The sequence below is a fragment of the Pseudorasbora parva genome, chromosome 14 (genome assembly GCF_024679245.1).
Source record: "Pseudorasbora parva isolate DD20220531a chromosome 14, ASM2467924v1, whole genome shotgun sequence".
Classification (NCBI taxonomy): Eukaryota; Metazoa; Chordata; class Actinopteri; order Cypriniformes; family Gobionidae; genus Pseudorasbora; species Pseudorasbora parva.
In genome coordinates, this window is record NC_090185.1 from 28,847,996 (window position 1) to 28,866,563 (window position 18,568).

General features: G+C 37.0%; 1 protein-coding gene and 1 long non-coding RNA gene across 4 annotated transcripts in view; one reads left to right on the forward strand and one right to left on the reverse strand.

The window, feature by feature from the left end:
* The window catches only part of LOC137040512 (sodium channel subunit beta-4-like), a 503,850-nt gene that overhangs the window by 42,583 nt on the left and 442,699 nt on the right, over positions 1 to 18,568 (forward strand). The window lies entirely within an intron of this gene.
* LOC137040691 (uncharacterized) lies at positions 14,125 to 16,348 on the reverse strand. Its single transcript, XR_010897980.1, has 3 exons — positions 16,284 to 16,348; positions 14,360 to 14,400; positions 14,125 to 14,283 (listed from the first exon to the last, which is right to left on the reverse strand). It is a non-coding gene; the product is annotated as an uncharacterized lncRNA (long non-coding RNA).

The window sequence follows — 18,568 nt, forward strand, 5'->3', positions numbered from 1 at the left end:
TTTACTGCAGACGAGTCAAGTCAACTTTATTTAGCACTTTTACAATGCTGATTGTTCCAAAGCAGCTTCACGGTGTTAAACAGGACAATATTGCAACAAAATTTGATTTCGGTTGTAGTCATTCTTGAGAAAATGGTGATGTTATCAGCTTATTTTAATTTATCATATAGTGTCAATGTGGGCCGATCAGTATTATAGTTGATACAGTTAATTTACATGTGGGAGATATGTATATGTTTAAGCTACTGGATCTTCATATATGTAAATTAAAATGTCCATTTATCTAAAGAATAAAGTACAATTTTATTACACATGGATGATGTCTTGCATAACTTTACAACTGTTCAGAACATCAAATAGAAATAAGTCATTCAAAAACATTGATAGGCACACTGGTCTAGGTTTGTAAAGGTACATGTATTGGTATGGAGGAATACAAATGGCCTGCTTGTATATTGTAAGTATGTAAAAACGTACCAGAAAAGGGCAGAACATTAGACATTACATTAGGAGCAAAATTAAAAAAACATTAACAAAAGAAAACTATATACATACATATTATCAGTGATGCATTACATGATTTTGTTACACACAGCAGGCAGAAAGTGAGTGACACAGAATGCTGCTACTGATTAGTACCGTATCAGAGTCTAACTTCCAGGTTTGTGTACCCCTCAACGGCGTTAGAGTTTTCAAAATGGCCGCCAGGTGAATAAGGCTAATGGGTGCCAGTGAGAGACCTGTTTATATGGTGTGGAAATAATGAGTGCAGCAGGTGAAGGTGATGAGCACCGTAATCAGTGACCACGTCTCCAACACAACCTCACATGACACAGAAAGGAAGATGATGAATTCATGAACTGTGAAACAAATTAAATTCATAATCAAAACCTTAATATTTATCTTCCTATATTTTTTATAAGGATTCTTTTCAAATATGATTTTGCTTAAGACAACCACTGATTGTTTCTTGTTTTCTAAACTGTGTATTTGCCCTCTGAAGAGTGACTGAGGGTCTGGCCTAGAGATGTGTGATGCGTCACTAAACACTTGATAGCAACAAGGCATTCGTGTGTTTGGATTTTGGAGATATCACACACCCCTAACATGACAAGAGTGCAGTAACAGTGCTTACTTAGCCCTGCTTCCAGATATGAAATATGGATTTGTCTTTCATTTAATTTTATTGATTTTATTTTTCATTTTACTGAAACACTAAAGAGTCAAGAAGAATATTGCCTGTATTGTCTGTATCTCCCACTGAGAGAAAGCACGTTATCATTATGTTTTAGGGAACATTCTAGTTAGAACTGGAGCTTAATCAGCTCCAACCTCTAAGAAAAAGTGTGTATCTGTGTGTGTGTGTGTGTGTGTGTGTGTGTGTATGTGTGCAATATTTTGTGTTACAGATCAGTGTTGAGAATGGACATCCTAAGAGATGGATGGAATTGTTCTGGGCAACCTGGCGCCTGCTCCAGACTTGGAAGGTCACTATGGGCCTAATTTCAGGGCGAAAGCTTCAACACGTGATCTATGGACATGTGTATCTGATTAACTGACAATGTGTGGAAATTTACCATGACTTGGCATTTTCTCTGAGCCAATCAGAACCATCCACCTTGCAGTAATGATGTAGTACTGCAGAAATGCAGTAATTTCAAGATAGACTTGAAAACAATATAACTGTTGGTACAATTGTATACAATAGGCGGGCAACGAAACAGGGAGAAAGGGAGCGCAGCCTACAAACTCCTTGTGAGACTTGAAGCTGCCCAGATAGCAAGCATGTTTGGGCCATATGTGGCTATTATCTGGCACATATGGCCCAGATATGGCATGGCTGAACAGATATGGGCCAGAATGTGACCATATTTGTTTTGCCATAACTTTAAAATTGGCGGGAAATGTTCTCTTGGTTCACAACTCCTTTTTAGGAATGAAACTGCAAACTAATCTTCAGTAAATCTTTCATTTAATTAATTACACTCCTGACTCTTGGTCTTCATTTTTCACTTCTGGTCGTAGGTTATAAACTGTTAACCCCTAACAACTCACTGCTGCAAAAGCTTGTTGTAATATTGTATGTCCAATATACACTTACCTAAAGGATTATTAGAAACAACTGTTCAATTTCTCATTACCGGTTATGCAATTATCTAATCAACCAACCACATGGCAGTTGCTTCAATGCATTTAGGGGTGTGGTCCTGGTCAAGACAATCTCCTGAACTCCAAACTGAATGTCAGAATGGGAAAGAAAGGTGATTTAACCCTCAGAGCCCGACGGCATCGTCCGCGACGTCACACGGGACCTCCGATAAATATTTATATTATTTAATGAAAGTTTTATCGATTTTCTTACCGTTTTTCCCAGCAGAAAGCTAACGAGCTAGCCATCACGGGGGTGTCTTTGGTGTCTTTGTAGCCTTTACAGAAGGTTTTCTATCCAGCCTGGAACATGTGCATCTTTTCGGAGTTGTTCAGCAATAAATCAAAACGCTTACATCCAAGATTTATCCACTTGATGTCCATAATTTATAAATGTTCCGTCATTTTTGCCGCTAGCTCGATGCTAGCTGCCATTTTGGATATCTCATGACGCTTTGCGTGAGGCTTTGACCAATGACAGGCTGATCCGTCAGCCACGTTGGTGTGCGTCATTACGCATGAACCCCAGCTCTGTTATTGTGGTATCCTATGGTAGAAGGCAATGTGTGAATTGCAAACAGACAAGGCAGGTCAAACAGGCCACCCCCTGGAAATGCAAAGCCTGTGATGTGGCCCTCTGTTTGATTCCTGATAGGAACTGTTTTGAGGCTTGGCACCTGTAAATATCCAAAATAGGCCAAAAACGCCTGGACTTTTTTTGGAAAAATGTAAATAGTTTTTGTTCTGTATAAGTTCTTATGTTTATTCCTGAGTTCCAGGACTCCAAAGACTTGAACAAACTGTTTTCCAGAGGAAATATGCTTAGCTTTTATTTATTTGTGTGTGTTTTCAATAAATATTTGAGTGATTCAATTTCCGTTTTATGTTTTCATTTGTCTTTATGGTCCCATAACTTTTTTTACATTCAGGTGACATCAATGCAACACAAATATACTGACAGTGCAACTTGTCTTGAAAAAAAAGAGGTGTGTCAATTGTCTGTGCACAACAGGGTTGATGTTTTACAAGCTTTTTAGTAAATTAAACCAGGCGAAAAATTAATTGTAAAAATACCCTTAGGTCTTAAAGGGTTAAGCAATTTTTGAGCGTGGCATGGTTGTTAGGCCGGTAGATGGGCCAGTCTTAGTATTTCACAATCTGCTCAGTTAATGGGATTTTCACACACAACCATTTCTAGGGTTTACCAAGAATGGTGTGAAAAGGGAAAAACATCCAGTATACGGCAGTCCTGTGGGGGAAAATGCCTTGTTGATGCTAGAGGTCAGAGGAGAACGGGCCGACTGATTCAAGCTGATAGAAGAGCAACTTTGACTGAATTACCACTCAGTTACAACCGAGGTATGCAGCAAACCATTTGTGAAGCCACAACATGCACAACCTTGAGGCGGATGGGCTACAACAGCAGAAGACCCCACCGGGTACCACTCATCTCCACTACAAATAGGAAAAAGAAGCTACAATTTGCACAAGCTAGCCAAATTTGGACAGTTTAAGACTGGAAAAATGCTGCTTGCTCTGATGAGTTACGATTTCTGTTGAGACATTCAGATTGTAGAGTCAGAATCTGACATAAACAGAATGAGAACATGGATCCATCATGCCTTGTTACCACTGTGCAGGCTGGTGGTGGTGGTGTAATGGTGTGGGGGATGTTTTCTTGGCACACTTTTGGCCCCTTCGTGCCAATTGGGCATCGTTTAAATGCCACGGCCTACCTGAGAATTGTTTCTGACCATGTCCATCCCTTTATGACCACCATGTACCCATCCTCTGATGGCTACTTCCAGCAGGATAATGCACCATGTCACAAAGCTTGAATCATTTCAAATTGGTTTCTTAAACATGACAATGAGTTCACTGTACTAAAATGGTCCCCACAGTTACCAGATCTCAACCCAATAGAGCATCTTTGGGATGTGGTGGAACGGGAGGTTCGTGCCATAAATATCCATCAACTGTAAGATGCTATCCTATCAATATGGGCCAACAGTTTTAAAAAATGACCAGAATCAATGCAACGTAGAATTAAGGCAGTTCTGAAGATGAAAGGGGGTCAAACACAGTATTAGTATGGCGTTCCTAATAATCATTTAGGTGAGAGTACCAATATTAGAATCTTTAATCTGACAAATCTGTTTCGCCAGTATACTATTACAGTATCAACTGAGGGTGCTTTCGCTTGCGTTTGAGGGTGCTTAGCACCCACTAGTACCCCCGTAGAACCAGGTGCCAGAGTGTTAATTTACAGTGGGGAAACTAGACATCATGGAGGCTGTCTGGTTCCTTAAGGAGATTAAATTGTACAAATGTGTTTGATCATCGGTCCAGTTGCTACAGGGCCTTTACAGTCAGTTGAGCTTAGTACCCTCTCCGTGAAGATGGCCCCCTTGACTGCGTTTATCTCTTTCAAGAGGTGGTAGACCTATATGCCCTCTCAGCTAAATCAGACATTGCATTCAGCACCTTTCTTCTCTCTAAGCTGATAACGCATGCAAATTAGGTCTAGTTAAAGTTTCCCTTGAGTGGTGAACCCTGGACCACCCTTCTAAATTAAAGGAACACTTTTTAATCAGAGAATAGCATCAAGTCAGTTAAGTAGCAGAGGGGGTTGTTAATCAGTTTCAGCTGCTTTGCTGTTGAGGCTGACATTTTTTTGGGAATCCCACGGGTCACGGGAAATAAAATCACTATTAATCACGGGATTGGGACGGGAGCAGATTTTTTTTTTACTGGGAGTGGACGAGACCGGGAATTGTAATAACATGATACCATCTTTACAAATATACTCTTTATATTTATATAAATTAACTACCGGTGTATATTTTAATTTTGAACTTAATTCGGCCACCGAAAGACTTTGGCCGAATGTCCACCAAAGCGTTTTTAGCCGGCTGAAAACGCTAGGCGCTCAGCTGAAAACGCCTCGCTGTGAGCGCTTGAGAGCGTTTTGGCAGGCAGCATTTTTTTTTTTTCCTAATCACCGACATACGGCCGAGATGTTGTGATGATGCAAACAGAAACTGTGACCTGCACGTTCTCGTCTAAACAACACGTCTGTGGCGTGGACGTATGTGGTTCATCTCACATCTGATGACGCATCTATGGTAAACTTTGTTCAATGCATGCTAGTGCTTCCGTATGTTCGAATATATGACCAGTCGTTTTCGCCGCCATTACCCGGGTGTAGAGCCAGAAGACGCGAATGAGAACTCGCGTGCGTTGTGAGAAGCGCACTCATCTCATAGCGCGCACATATTTAGTTATCTTTCAAGTCTTGCTCTTGAACGGACAAACTCACTCAAATAGTAAACAACATGTCCATCTTGATGAGTATCCAAGCAGACATAGTCTGAATATGCCTTAAGTAAACTGAGTGTATACAGTTGAGAAAGACGACATATCTTTAGGACATTAGGTTTTAAAGGGTCCAGTAGTGTTTACTGCTGTCTGTTTAACGTCAAACAAAAGATAAGAACATCACTCACTGCTCTTGATTGAATAGCTTTTGTAAGTTTAATAAGGATTAATCTTTAATTTAACAAGTTAAATATGCAGTTATTTTTACAATTGATTACTTTATTCATTTTCTGTACCTTTCTGCAGGCCAGTACATTTATTTAATGTACATGTAGCCCTCTCACCAATAAATATGGCCCATTATGTCCAGGAGACCTTCCAAAAGACACTAACTTGGTGAGATGCACATTTCTAAATTTATTTAGTTTCCGTTAAACACAAAACCCAGATCTTCAGATACCACTATAAGTGTCAGTTTAGTGTTTTAGCCATTTAAATTGGAAGTAATTACAAACTGGTGTTCAACGGTTCACAACGTAAATATTACTCTCACAGCAGTGTACACCTATGATCTGTAAAAAATTACCATACAATTTTTCCTTTCCTCCACAGGAAACCACAAAAAATGTTTACTGAACAATAAACATGAATTTATTAAACTAGAACTTTTTTGATGAAATCCTCACTTCCCCCAGCTGGGATTTCAGTTAGTAGGCGCGCTATGTTGGAGCTCTTTGTAATTTGACACCACATTGAATACTCACAGATCCAGAGAAACGACAACTCGAAGAAATTGATCCAGGTCCAGAATAAGGAAACACATAGAAAGGAACAGCAGCAATCTGGAGCCATCCAGCGATGATGATAAAGATGTTCCAACTCCATCCGCGAGCGAATCCCGATGTGCAGCACTTAACACAACACACACACACACAACAGCTGTGCTCTTGCGCTGTGATCAGTCAATCTTCGATGTACGTCGATCACTCACTTTAGATCACTTTCCAGTTCGCTCCACTTTTCAAAGTACCATTAACTTCCTTCCCGAACATAATCTTTCGAATACTCAATGCCAATAGTTCTTTAACTGTTGTAATTTGTTAAACTCAGTCAAAAAAAAACAGTCTTCTTCAAAGTTTTCAACACACTATGCAAACAAACGTTATTTTTTTTCTTGCAATACGTTTTCTAATTCTAATTCTCAATCAACTTTTTACTATCTTTTTTTCCCACGAGATCTCAATTTTTTCACGAGCGAGCTCTCTATTTTTCTTCCTCATCCCGCCCCCTTGAACTTCAGGGGTCACCATCAGAATACTTCATTGGATAAACATATTTCCACTAAAAATAAAAATAAACACTTTTTGTAATGTTCTCCTACATTTCAACTGCAAGACTTTTCTTCACATTTAACAAATATGAATCACATTGAAAATTACTTAAAGAGATAGTTTCTAATTTCCAACAATATGAATCCCCATTCCAACATTCAAATACTCATTCACATGAGCTAATGACTCTCTCTTTTTTTATTATTATAAAACTCTTCTCTTCAACAAAGAAATAAACTTCCATAAAAATTGGAAACTACATACCCTTTGGAAGGGCTCTACATACACATGAGTGAGGTCAAGTTAAACATTTTAGTTTGAATTTTATTTTATACTGTGTGTTGTTGCAATGTGCTGAATAAATATTTGCATAATTTGAAATTTTTTTATTATTTGAAACTTTAATATTAATTTATGCAATTGCAATGCCTTGGTTTTAGTGCATAAAATCTGTCATAGCCATAAATGGAATGGTACTAATAATTGCCATAATTTTTTTCTGTTTCGGTTTTCGGCCTTGGTTTCGGCCAAGAATTTTGATTTCGGTGGATCCCTAGTCTGAAATAACCAAAATGAAGGTTTGCTGTGTCTCCCAGCACAGTCTCAAGAGCGTGGATAAGATTCCAGGAGACAGACAGTTATTCTAGGAGAGCTGGACAAGGTGGTTGAAGGTCTTTAGCCCATCAGAAGGACCGGTATCTGCTCCTTTGTGCAGGGAGGAGCAGGATGAGTACTGCCAGAGCCATAAAAAATGACCTCCAGCAGGCCACTGGTTGCGAGGAGGTGAATTGCACTTTACTTGACGTTACGCTTGTCAGCATTGCGCCATCACAAACTCGTAATGCAGTTCAAGAACCATCAATAGGCCAATCTGTCACAGATATCCGTTTTTATTGGTATAAATTGCTGCTTTATTGACAGTGTTGGGAGTAACGCATTACAAAAGTAATACATTACAGTAACTTATTACTTTTTGTGGTAACGCAGTAGTGTCAGGCATTACTAATGAATTTTCAGTAATATTTTACTCTGTACATTTTCAGTAACGCTTGCGTTTTATATTTATATTTTAGTCCCAGAGCATATGAAGTCAATGCCCACTTTACTGTCCAGGCCTAGAAAGGGAATAAAAACATCATCAAAGTAGTCCATATGGGACATCAGTTAGTTGATTAGAGTCTCTTGAAGCATCGAAAATACATTTTGGTCCGAAAATATCAAAAACTATGAATTATTCAGCATTGTCTTCTCTTCCGCGTTCTTCCAAAAAGATATGAATCAATGATTTGGGTTGCCAATGTCACGTGATTTCAGCAGTTCGAATAGCGTCAAACCGCCAAACTGCTGAAATCATGTGACTATAGCTGTGTCTCATTTCGTTAAATTTCAAAGGCTGCATCCTCCGCAGGACACGTCCTGTGTAGGATGCAGTCTACGGAGTGTCCTCAATCAGAATTAAACGAGACGTCCTTCATAGGACACACAGGCAGGAAGTATCACGTTTCTATGCCAACACGTTCAGCCTTGTTGCGCACTCACACCAGTTATATGAATGAAAATTATTTATAACTTTAAAATTACTATGAAATGTTTCTTGTCTTGACAGCAATGTACTGTTCTAAACGTTTAAAAATCACTAAAGTGTTGCAATCCTGTTAACCACAACTATCTGTTTGAGGTAATAGAGCTAAAAAAACAAAAACAAGCTTGAACTTACATTTTAAACACCACACATACGCTTGCATGTATATCTGGCAATGGTGCAGTTTTTTCATATAATGTAAAAAAAAAAAAATGACGGTTGTTAACGGCGACGCAAAGAATTGTGGGTTATCTCCAGCCGTGAAGGATACTCCTCGTGCACACTCCGAATTCCCGTGAAAGAAGGACGCATTCGAAGGTCGCATTTAGAGTGTCCTTCTCTCTTTTTTGAAATGAGACGGCCTTATGACGTATGCACCCTTCAAATGCGACCTCCGGAGGACGCAGCCTTCTGAAATGAGACACAGCTATTGGCGACCCACAGCATTGATCGATTCACTGATTCATTAACCGTTTTAATCTTTTTGGAGACACACGGAAGAAAAGAAAATTCTGAATAAATTCATAGTTTTTGATATTTTTGGACCAAAATGTATTTTTAATGCTTCAAGAGACTCTAATCAACCCATGATGTCACATATGGACTACGTTTATGATGTTTTCATTCCCTTTCTGGACATGGAAAGTGTGCATTAACTGCATATGCTTTGAGACTAAAATATAAAATATCTTAAACTGTGTTCCGATGATGAACGGAGGTCTTACAGATGAGGAACGTCATTAGGGTGAGTCATTAATGACATCAATTTCATTTTTGGGTGAACTAACCCTTTAATAGTGATTATCAATTAAATTATGGATGACAGGGGTTAGGTGGTGTTAAAAACCAACAAAGCTTCTTTGATGCGAGAATATAACCCTTTTTTGAACATTCAACTTGAACAAATATGAACTTGAAAAGTATTTTTTTAAATTAAGGGGTAATTATCCATACTTACTTTACATTTACCCTGTAACTACATGAAACAAGAGGGGAAAAACACCACTTTAATTTACAGCCCATAGATTCACACTTATCCTATAACGGCATGGATAATTACCCCTTATTTAAAAAAGTTATGTTGTAAATTCACTTTACTTATACAGTACTTTCCGGACTGCAGTCGAAAGCATTACCAAAACTTTTTAGTGCAGTCTGTCAGGATGAAAACAAGAGAATGAGTTCAGATACGACTACAAAAACATAAAAACAATCTTAATTTCTTGTAAAAGTCAACTACTCATGAATTAATTCAGGAAAGAGCAACGAGTGTTTTTCTGTTCTTTTCTTAGCTTGATCGGGTGCTCTTCAACAAATAAATTAAAAAACTCTGCTAATTAATGCTAAGTTTACTCTCGCTTTTAGTTTCTCTGCAGGTATGGAAGGTGGATAAAACCGGAAGCTCCTGTTGTGCATTTTCAGTAATAATAATAAATGACAGAAGGAATGTTTGAGACATTCAGGAAAGTGGGTTAGAATAAAAACGTCAATGAAAGGAAGCTTATCACACTCGTGTAAGTTTGAGTTCATTTGCTTATTTCATTCATTGGGTTTCATTTCACCTACAGCAAAAAACACAAAAGACTAAGAAACATTATGATGTTTAAAAACTATTTTTGTCACACTTTAAAGGACATAATAATATCAACATACACTCTTAGAAGAAAAGGTTCTATCGGTGCTATGTACATGGAACCCTTAAAAGTTTATGTATAGAAGTATAGTTGAGTATACTCCAAAGACCCTTTTATGCTATAAAATGGTTCTATAATGACAAGAAAGAACCATTTTGGCACTTAAAAGGGGATCTATATAGCCTGACAAGCCAGACCCACATCAAGATGTTTGGTCTGGAAACTCACCATTGACAGCTCAATCCGAGGGGCAGGATAAATGGTTGTCTTTCAAACTCCCTCTGCACCCGATAGGATAGAGCTACAACCAACCAGAGCAACGAAGGTGAAACAGAGCTTGGTGACAGATTAAACATTTGCTGTATCCGGTCGGCAAAACCCCGAACACATCTTCCCTTTTTAAGAATGACTTCAGTGCTGTTCTTTTTTCTTTTCTCAGAGAAAAGCTGAACTCCAAGTCTTCCAGAATCGCGGTCAAAGCTGATTCGAAAGACCGCCGCCGTTCGCCAGTTTCTGTGTTTACTAGAAGCACGCAAATGCAACTCGGCCGTCTCATTATGGCCCCGCCCACCGACTCTATACATGATATGATTGGCCCGTCCAGAGTGAGAGGAATACAGCTCAGAAGGGTATTGAGAGTTCCTAGACGACACTTGCGGGGAGATTAAATTTGCTGCCGCTAGGGTGCGTCTAGATTTCTAGGCTAGGATCTATATAGAACACTGCAAAAAATGCCTTTCCGATCAAAATAAATAAGACAATTACTTTTGCTTGTCTAGTAAAATTATTTTTTTTTTTTTTAAGAATGTTTAGATGTTTGGACTAGAAACCAGACAAAAAATACTAAGTAAGACAAGCATTTTTTGCAGTGAACCTTTTAGGGGTTCCAACTACGTAGCGCCGATAGAACTTTTAAGGTTCTATAGAACCTTTTCTTCTAAGAGTGTAAAGAGAAGTCTGAATAAGTCTGGAGACTCTCTGTGCTTTAGAAAGCAAAATTTTGCTCTTGAGGGACACAATTCTACAATAAAACAAAAGATTTGGGTTTTCCATAATAAAAAACATGTAACATTCTTAGAATTGACAAGTTACATTATTGCGATGATTTCTGTGTCGGACATAATACAAGTTGGTCTTTTTGAAAAAATAAAAATAAAATAATGATAAAAATGTGTCTGAATCGCGTTGATGATATCAGACCAACACCAACATTCATGTCAAGAAAAATAAATTATGCTCTACACAATCAAAAGCTTTATATATGTAAAATATGTAATATATATATATAGACCAAGAGACAGCTGCAAATATAAAGACGGTGAGATAATGTGAAAACTGAAACTTTTAAGCTTGGAACATACTTTGCAAGAACAAAGAAATTTGTTCGTTTTCTCGAGGTGGCAAGAACAAGAACAAAGTTGGTTCTGGCCAGTACATTCATACTTCACGAGAACAGCAGGTGCCGATCATCTGCGTTTCTCCGCATTAACCACGCCCACTTTACATGTCTGACCAATCACACAATAGTTCTCGGACACCCGTAAGAAAAAACTTCTGCTCAGGCGATGTGTCGAGAACAAGCGGCGAGAACTCCCAAACCAGGGCTGCGAGAACAAAATGACGTCATTTTGTTCTCGCAGCCCTGGGAGCGAGAGCTTTTTTCTCTGTTCTTGCGGAGTATGTTGCAGCCTTTAGGGCTGAAATGTCATTTGAGTCACGGTGACTGAGATTAAGCGACCTTGATTTTTCTTTCTATAGTAAATTATAATGAAGCTTGTAATGAAGATTATAGGGAGTAGTACAGCTAATAGAATAAAAGGAAAATTGAAGGACACTGAAGTACCCACACGGCCTGATCCCATTTCTTCTTCTTTTCCTGCAACAAAAACATTATATCACTGTGATAAAGGCAAGAGATTCATCTATAACAAGTAAACTTGAACCTTTGAAAAAAATGTAAAACATGGCAACACTTTAAAATAATGATCCGTCATTATAGGCAGGAAGTAATGCAGGACTAATCAATTAAGATTCTACTATGAAATAATATGGAAACAAGCATAAACTCCAAGCAACCAGGGCACAAAAAAGACAAAAATAGATGCCAACATGGCTGAGAGTGTCAGACCACCTGCAACAATGAGCCATTAAAACATTTTAAGATGATTTTAGGCAAAATGTCTGAAAAATCATATATACAGTAACTAATAATTAGATTTAATGGTTTATGACTTTCAACCAACATGTGGCGCAGATACGAAATTAATGTGTTGTGGTCAGAGTGAAGTGTCAATGACACACGCAACGTTTGGTTTCAATATGTCAAGGCATTGCAGAGATCCAGCCTCAAAAGTCACTTTGGCATCATGCCTCATCTTTGTTGCTGGGCTATATGAAAACATTTTTGTCTATCAACACAAACTCCATACATTTTTGTCATCTCAGCCTGAAGATATTCTGATTTGAATTTGGTGAAACTCAGACAAACGGAGGAGTTAGAAAAACTAGGTTTTTAAACAAAATCAAGATGGAGGACAAAAAGCTTGGCCAACTTTTGGCAACAATGGTATGAAACGTTTTGAATACCTTCAGGGCACGGTGCCGATTGGACACACGAGTTTAGTAATGATAAACCAATGCATTCATAAAATATTTTATTTCAATTTACATTATAATACTGTATTGTAGTTAGTGCTGATTTCATGTTTTGTTCAATTATAGCGCCACCAAGTGACACAATCCCGCCATTTTTGTATGTGTCCTCAGAGTGCACCCATACATAAGTGTGTAGAATTTGGTGAAAATATCTAATTTTGTTTAGGAGTTATAGATATTTATATATATATGAGTACATAAAAAATGTTTTTGTCACTTTTTATCAAAATTTTGTCATTTGGCCATTTTCATCAAACCACTATGATTCGATATGAAAATTCTGTTGTTAATTCCTCGCCCTCATGTCGTTCCAAACCCGTAAGATCTCCGTTCATCTTCAGAACACAAATGAAGATATTTATGATAAAATCCGAGAGCTCTCTGAACCCCCTCCATTGACAGCGATTTAATAACACATTCAAAGTCCAGAAAGGTAGTCAAGACATTGCTAAAATAGTCCATGTAACTCCAGTGGTTCAACCTTAATTTTATAAAGTGACAAGAATACTTTTTTGTGCGTAAAAGCCCCTAAAACAACGACTTTATTCAGCAATTTCTTCTCGTCTGTGTCAGTCTCCTACGCTGATGACGTAGTAAACACAGTGCAGCGCTTCCGGGTTTTACGTCAGAACGCCGGCTTACCATTGGCCAACACTGTTCATGTGAGCACCACAACGCATGTGTGTGATGCTGACGCAGGAGCTGGCCAATGGTGAGCCAGCATTCTGACGTAGAACCCGGAAGCGCTGCACTGTCTTTACTGCGTCATCAACGTAGGAGACTGACACAGACGAGAAGAAATTGTTGAATAAATCACTATTTAAATTTTGTATCATTAAATTTAAGTAATTAAAATTATTTTTTGTTTGTTTTTTTGTGCACGAATAGCATTCTCTTCGCTTCATAAAATGAAAGTTGAATCCAGTGGAGTCACATTAACTATTTTAATGATGTTTTACCTTTCTGGACCTTGAAAGTGTTTCTTGCTGTCTATGGAGGGGTCAGAGAGCTCTTGGATTTTTTCAAAAATATCTTCATTTGTGTTCTGAAGATGAATGCAGATCTTACGGGTTTGGAACGACATGAGGGCGAGGAATTAATGACAGAAATTTCATTTTTGGGTGAACTAACGCATTAATCGTGTTTCCATATTATCATAGTGGAAGCTAAAGTGTTAATGTATTACTCATATTACTTCCTGCATACTTATCTATTAATGATGGAGAATTATTCTAAAGTTTCACCAACTTCATACTATAAATGAAGCATTTTTACACACCCTTGATGAGCAGCTGTAAATTCTGACTCTCATATGAGGGTCTGATGGTGCAGGAGTATCTTCCAGCATCATCATTAGTGAGATTATAGAGTTTGATGGAGAAGTTTCCTCTCTCATACTCCAATGGGAAAGTTTCAACTCTATTCTTGAACCGAGGGTCCTGTCGCTCTACTGAATCTTCACCCTTGATTATTTCATACACATACTTGTCATACTCGCTGCTTCTCTTCCTCCAATGCGCATTAATGTCTTGAAGTTTAAGACCACGTTCAGGGAAAGAACACGGCAGGACAACAGAACCGCCAGTATCAGCCTCTACTGAGACCTCCAGAGACGCTGAAATCACAGAAACGTTCAAACACACAGTCTCTAGCATGATTTTATCTTTCTGATGTGTCGTTCAGATGCTCACCTTTATTTATCAGCACAGCAAGCACACAGATAACACGGCATCTGCAGAAACAGAAAAATAAGTTCATTTAACTTCCTTAATCTCAACCACAGCATGATAGTGGCATGATAACAGGCGTGTGTGAGTTGAACCAATCACCAGTGATCCCAGTGAGGTACAGCGGGTTAGAAATGCTGTCCGACTTCCTGTGACGCCATGCTATATGTGTGCAGAAATACTCACAGCAGGCAGACTAAAAACTAAAATCACCATGACTTGTTTTACACTACATTCTGTCAATTGCTTTTCTATTTCTGTGAAGAGGAAGCTATTTTGATTAAAGATTATGAGGCGCATGGATAAAAAACTAAATAATAAGGATAAATCATATATATATATATATATATATATATATATATATATATATATATATATATATATATATATATATATATATATATATATATATGAAAAAAAAGAAGAAATAAAAGGTCACTGTTCAACTCCATTTTTATTGCTTCTTCCTCATCATCCTGAAATGTTAAAAGCATTGCTAAATATAATTTAACAGTAAAAACAGCAAATATTTGTAAAAATCTTTTTTTTCTTTTTTTTTTTGGTGCATCTTTGGGAATAATTTGTCATTTTTATCCTATTGTATATGTCTTTGCTTGATCAGTGTCGTTTGTGGGTTTTGGTTATTTTGCCGTTGTCGGCTGTAAAGACATAAAAAAAATAAAAAAAAAATAAAACGGAAATAATATGGTGACGTGATATGGAACTCTAATGCGGCCAGGACCTACTTTAGACGTGCGTTGCCCTGAAAATAACTGCAAAAGGCGTGCTATCTTGGCATGGTAGGGTACCATGAGGCTGAAGGCACACCCTAAGAAACATGTGCTTTTCACTACACCCATAGTGTGTGATTGCAGTGGAAAAAAGTTTGTATTGAACATTGCTGGAGCAACAATTTTGTGAAAGCCAGGCAAAGGGCAAAAGACATTATTGTTACAAACACTTTAGCTAAACTAATGTTTTTAATCATGTCTAAATTAATACTTGCTCAAAACAATTTTATGTTTATTTTGATAAATAAAATAATTAATTATTTTTCAGTAAATATAGGCCTACTGTCATTAAAATATGTGCAAAAAAGATATATTAAAAATACAAAAAGTAAAGATTCTGAAAGCATTGAATGATTTTCTATAATAATTTAATAAAGCGTTACAGTAGTATCAAATAAATATATTTTATTATATGATTTTTAAATATGATGCTTTCATTATAAATATTATGATTATCTACTAGATGAATGCCCAAACAGATAGATGATATTTACCGTCCGAATCTATGTCAACAAATGGAAAAGTTAGTCAGCTGTTAATTATCAATACCACACTTTTACATATTCTTCCGTTATTAAAAAAACAGTTGCTTTATTTACTTTGAACAAAACTGAAAATCATTAACAAGACTCAAAATATATTCAATGATTTCTCATTTGCTACATACATCTACATAAAAAAAAAACTAAACTAAACCAAAAACATTAAATATTAGATCAAATTAGCACAGAATCAACTTTTTGGAAGAGTAGGCTTATTACATGAATAACAAACCTTTTAGATTTTCATTCTAGAGCTCTTTTTTTCTCTTAAAATGTTCGTGCACAGCCCTAATTGACTGCATCAAAATAAGTTATAAGAGATATTTTCCTGCAGATAAACCCGTTCATTAATTAATCAATCAATCCATGTTAAATACATTAATGATGTACAAAGGGTTTTCCTGTAAAGTCTATTTTAAATACAGCAAATAAGGAACAAACCTGTTCCTTATATCAGGATTTATTCATCTCATAATAATAATCTCACAGCTAATTGTACGAATTGCGGAAGGTCCAAGGTAAAAATAGAATTTCATTACAAAAATGTAAACATACCCGATGATCATGGTGGCTGGTATACTTCTTATAATATTAACAGTGATGTTACGCCTGATACCGAGGCTTTCAAATTTGTGGCGAGAATGTCAGGGACTTCACCAGAGTATCAAGGGTTTTTTTTTTTTGTGTGGTGAAATGACGTCATCTGTGACGTTTCGAAGCGCCTCAAGAAGCGGCTCACCAAGTGTTTTTTCCTCTCTCATGTTGCACAAGCACTTCCTCTTCTCTCTGTCCGTATAAAATTATGAAACAACACTGAGCATAAATACTTCAAAGAACATGTATTCATTTATTTATTTATAGCCTACAAGTGTTTGTCTGTTTGCATCGGCGACATTTGACTCTGGAGTCAGGAGGGGTAATACTTTTTTTTCGTGTCTGCATCAGCAAAGTTGTTTGGCTATCACCAGACCAAGCTCAATCTTTAAAGACTGAACATTGGTCTGGGGAGTCGGCTCTGTATTTTATACTGCACAAGAGGTGTGATCAACAGGTATAGTTCAAATGACTACGCTAGTCCTTCAACAAATCAGAACAACGATCCATCGCTTCTCTATCGAGACTTCCAACCTTAAATAAACCTAAACCTATCCGTCATTGTGTTAAACCCGCCAATAGCACGCCAAGTGAAAAGACAGTTTGTGATTGGTCCCTGCAAATTTGTAACAGAAGCAGGATATAAATATATATATATACTGCAGGACGTAATCAAATCGCCGGCAGATCGGGTTGGGTTTACCCAGTCCATCAGCAAAGTAGGCTATTCGCAGAAATTTTAAGTAAACTAGTTTAAGTTTGCTTGTTACTTGTTTATTCACCTTCTTTTTTTTGTTTAGGCTACAAATATATATTTAATATTGTACTTAAGCCCTGTGTGTTAAAAATGTATAAAATGTGTTTAATTCAAGCTGGCTCTACTCAAACCAATTAATTATTTTGAGCGTTAAGGTTTACAGTGCATTAAAAAAAAAAATCATATTTTTGAGTGCAGTTCACGGAGGCTGTTATTGGCGATTCTGTTGTCCTGCCATGTTCATCCACTGAATATGATTACTGAATATGATCGGAGAGACGATAATGACAAAACTGTGTAGTATAATTAAGGGTAAAGGATGTGGTTTTAAACCATAAATGTGAGCCAATGGATACCACACAAGCAGTGTGCAAACTATGCCCAAGAGTTACTGGTGAAGAAATCTTTAACCTCAGTCAATTCACAACACAAAGTTAGGCGTTGCGCTTCATCAACGGCGCATATTCTTTCAGAGACGATGAGAGATGCATCTACTTCAACATGTGCAAACGGTACAGCCTATAATTTATTGCCATAGTATTTCCCTTGTGACAGCACATAGTGAACAAAGAGAAGAAAAGTATTTTGTGTTAAACAGCTTGTTTGTTCAAGTCTGTGCATGAAATAAAGCTGCACTTAATTTTCATCGATGACTTCGGTGTTCCGAAATATTATAATGTCAATAATATGAATTATAGTGCTATCTGAATGTTTTCAAAACATTTTCAGTGAGGAGTAATAGTCTAAATTTTGCAGTGACGCTGCGCTGTGAAATTATTGTGGGGCAAATCTATAGTAATAGCCAATTCATTTAAATATAAAAGTAACCGTATAATAATAATAAGCCTCATAATAGTAAAATTATACACTGTAAAAAATTATTTAGAAAAAAAGTTACCTGGTTGCCTTCAAATTTTGAGTTCACCGAAATTACATTTTTGAGTTAATACAATAAACATTTTTTGACAACCTTTATTAAAAGATTATTTAAAAGATTTTGTAAGCATATTGGGTAATTGTGTGCGTTTTATTTCTGATGACGCAGTGAAACATGCCAAATAGTGCTATTTTCATGATTTATCACATTTTTAATGTGGTTTAGATACAATAATATTTTGAGTTTCTATTTATTAAACAAATGTCTTTCATTGTATCAACTCAAATTTTTAATTTCAATAAACTCAATTTTTTTACAGTGTATAATAGCAGGCCTACATTAATTTGAAATGCCAAATTTAATATGTAATGCTTTTGATAATATATATTTATTTATCCCTACACATCCTTATTTATTTAGTTTTTAATCCATGCGCCTCATAATCTTTAATCAAAATAGCTTCCTCTTCACAGAAATAGAAAAGCAATTGACAAAATGTAGTGTAAAACAAGTCATGGTGATTTTAGTTTTTAGTCTGCCTGCTGTGAGTATTTCTGCACACATATAGCATGGCGTCACAGGAAGTCGGACAGCATTTCTAACCCACTGTAC